Genomic DNA, 3,310 nt, shown 5'->3' on the forward strand with positions numbered 1-3,310 from the left:
TCTCTCTCTCTCGGTTTTTTGAGACAGGGTTTCTCTGTAGCGTTGGAGCCTGTCCTGGAACTAGCTCTGTAGACCAGTCTGGCTTTTAACTCACAGAGATCCACCTGCCTCTGCCTCCCAAGTTCTGGGATTAAAGGCGTGCGCCACCACCGCCCAGTGAGACAGGGTCTCTTACGGAACCAAGAACTTGTTGATGTGGTGAGACTGTCTCTGTGTCTCCAATTTGTAGGGCCTCAGCTGCTCTCTGAAGCACCCTACTTTTTAACACGAATCCTGGGGTTCTAGACTCAGGATTTCATATTTGCAGAGCAAGCACCGAGTTCTTCTTTCTCCAGCCCAACCTTAAACATCTGGTCCTCCTACCTTCACCCACCCTGTTGCTAAGACTATAGGCTGAATCGCCACTCAGTTTATAGGAAACTAGAATCAAACTCAGGGCTTCCTGCGTGCTAGCAAGAGCTGTACCAAGCAGGCTTTGCTTCACCTGCACCCACCTGCACTGTGTTATTTTATAGGATTTATTTTCATGTGGGTCTGTGTACGTGAAGGCATATGCTCATGGAGACAGAGTGAGAGGCAGTTGTGAGCTGCCTGCCGTGGCAGCTGAGGACCGAACTTGGGTCCTCTGGAAGAGCAGTGCACAGTTCTAAGCCCTGATTTGTTCAACTGGTTTGTGGTAGCGGTAAAAGTTCCCTTGCTTTTATTTTGCTAGTTAACAAGACTGAGCGCTTTTCCGTGTGGAGATTTATTGTCCACATTTCCTCGTGCACACACTTGCCATTGATTTCCTATTACCTCATTTTGAATGAGTTGACTCTTAACCTTAGATAACTGGGCCAATGCTCCGTTTGTTAAAACTAAGGCTGTCTTTGAAATTTTCCCAGCACGTGCTCTCCCAACTGCTTGTAATTGTCTTTATATTGTTTTATTACTTTAATTGTTTATATTCTAACATGTATTCAAAATAGTTTTATTATTCATTATTTGTGTGTGTGCATGCCTGTGTGCATGTCTGCATATGTGCCGTGGCCTGTGTGTGTGGTGGTCAGAGAAAAACTTGGTGGGAGTCAGTTCTCTCTTTCTACCCCTGGACAAGGGTCTAACTCAGAGCACAGGGCATGGCAGCAATCACCTTTATCACTGAGCCATCTCACTGGCCTGCTAACATATGTATTTTATGTCTAATTATTGACTAGGGAATCAGAACCATTTGTTTCCTTCCTTCATGGAAATGATCTGTTGATGCTACTATGGTTTTCCTTTTATGATCATCATTCCTGCTTTGACCAAAATTTATTGCAGTGTGGATTCAAAGCACTCTCTGTAATATGAACTGATGTCTTCATGGGCCACACAGTAATTATTTTTTTGTGGGGGTGCATAACCACACGGTGCATAGGAGTGTACATGTGCTTGTGTGTTCGTGTGTATGTGTGTCCATGTGAGCATTTGGTGGGTACATGTGTGTATAATCTGGAGGATAATCCTAAGTATTGTTCCTCAGATGCCATCAACTTATTCTTACTTTTTTTAAAAAAATATTTGTTGTCTTTTAAATTGTGTGATTCTGGGTATGGTACATGCACACCTGAGCACAGATACAGAGTCCAGAAGAGGCACTGGGTTCCCTGGAGCTGGAGTTACAGGTGATTATGAACAACCTGACTTGGGAGCTGGGAACTGAGCTTGAGTCTCTACAAACATAAAGATTCCTAACCATGGAACCACCTCTCCAGCCCTTCCATCTGGTTTTGGAGACAGGGTCTCTCATTGTTCTGGAGCTTGCTGACTAGGTTAGGCTGTGACATTTTATTGCTCAGTGCATGGAATGTACAGAGCTGTAAATTTACCTTAGAAGATGAATGTGGCCATGCAGTGGTGGTGCACACATTTAATCCCAGCTCTCTGGAGGCAGAGGCAGGTGGATCTCTGTGAGTTTGAGGCCAGCCTGGTTTACAGAGTAAATTCTAGGGCAGCCAATGCTGTTGCAAAGAGAAACCCTATCTCAAAAAAAAGAAAAAGAAAAATGAAGGAAAAGAATATGAATGTGATTTTAGTGAACTCGCTCACCAGTTTGCCCTCCAACTGTGAAGCCTAGAAAACGAACATTTTGGATATAGCAAATTTAGTTGCTGTTATCCAGATGCATAACATCAATGACCTTTGCTTTAAGGCCAGTGTTTCAGAGAACCAAAGCCCGGGGTGACCAGGAAGGAGAGTGGCACCACTGAGAGCTAATGTTGCCTGAGGCCGATAGAACTGAATTTTTACAAACCCAATGTGAAGTAGGAGACAGCTGTCCCTGAATGGCACCGTTTCCACCTCTCTGCTGTTTCTCTCCCCTTTGCCATCCACTGAGATGCTTTGACTGGGGCAAGGGTGACAGCGAAGAAACTGTGAACTGGACAATGACCCAGGGAAGGGCCTCTGAGAGTCCAGTACAGGCAGGAGGACAGAGCATTGATCCAGCTGCAGGAGGATGCTGGAAGGTAAGGACCCACCTGGTAGGAGACACTGCTACAGAGACTTGGAGACAGGAAGAATGGACAGACCGCAGACAGGAACTTGGAGGGTGGGAAGATGGATTCCGTAAATCATAAGCTTCACTCCTTGTTTGAATGACTGGCTAGGTGGTGATGTCACCAACTTGGTAGGAATATACAATGGAGAAGATTTGAGCAGGGAGGCCGAGAGTGTCACACTGTGGACATTGACCTTGGGGCACCTGGAACATCAAAGAAACAGCTCACCAGACAGCATGATTATTAATATCAGGCCCCCGGGAGAGTGACTAAGACTGAAAATTAAAATTTTGAGACAGATGGGTGGATCCAGGAGGCGTTGGGTTTCAAGCAGAAATTACATTAGCTCCCTTCGTAACTCACCTACATAAGCAGACGTAACTCCAGGGTAAGCCCTTGTCCACTAGAGGCCCCATCACAACTGCAGATCTGAAATGAAGTTCAGCTGTACCCCCAGAAATCCCCACAGGAGCTGGGGAGCCCAGAAGGACCCTGTGTTTACTGTTGAATGACAGTGAGCTACATAAGGGTCAGGTGTTTGCATTTCCTTCCTTGGATTCAGCTCATTTCCCCACCTAGCAGAGGTTTGCTCGCCGTGGGACACGTTGGTACAGTCTGCACAGCCAAAATCAAGAGCACGTGGGTAGTCCCTTGTACCACATAAGATCTGAGAGGTCCAAGAATACATTAGAAAAATTATCTATTATGATCAAGTAGGCTTCATCCCAGAGATGCAGGGCTGGTTCAACATACGCAAATCTATCAATGTAATCCACCATATAAATAAA

The 3,310-nt window shown here is 45.5% G+C and overlaps 1 protein-coding gene across 1 annotated transcript in view; it reads left to right on the forward strand.

The window, feature by feature from the left end:
• Clic5 (chloride intracellular channel 5) overlaps positions 1-3,310 on the forward strand; it is a 154,520-nt gene that overhangs the window by 33,867 nt on the left and 117,343 nt on the right. The gene's annotated exons all lie outside the window — the stretch shown is intronic.

Source organism: Microtus ochrogaster, linkage group LG2 (genome assembly GCF_000317375.1).
Source record: "Microtus ochrogaster isolate Prairie Vole_2 linkage group LG2, MicOch1.0, whole genome shotgun sequence".
NCBI classification, from domain to species: Eukaryota; Metazoa; Chordata; class Mammalia; order Rodentia; family Cricetidae; genus Microtus; species Microtus ochrogaster.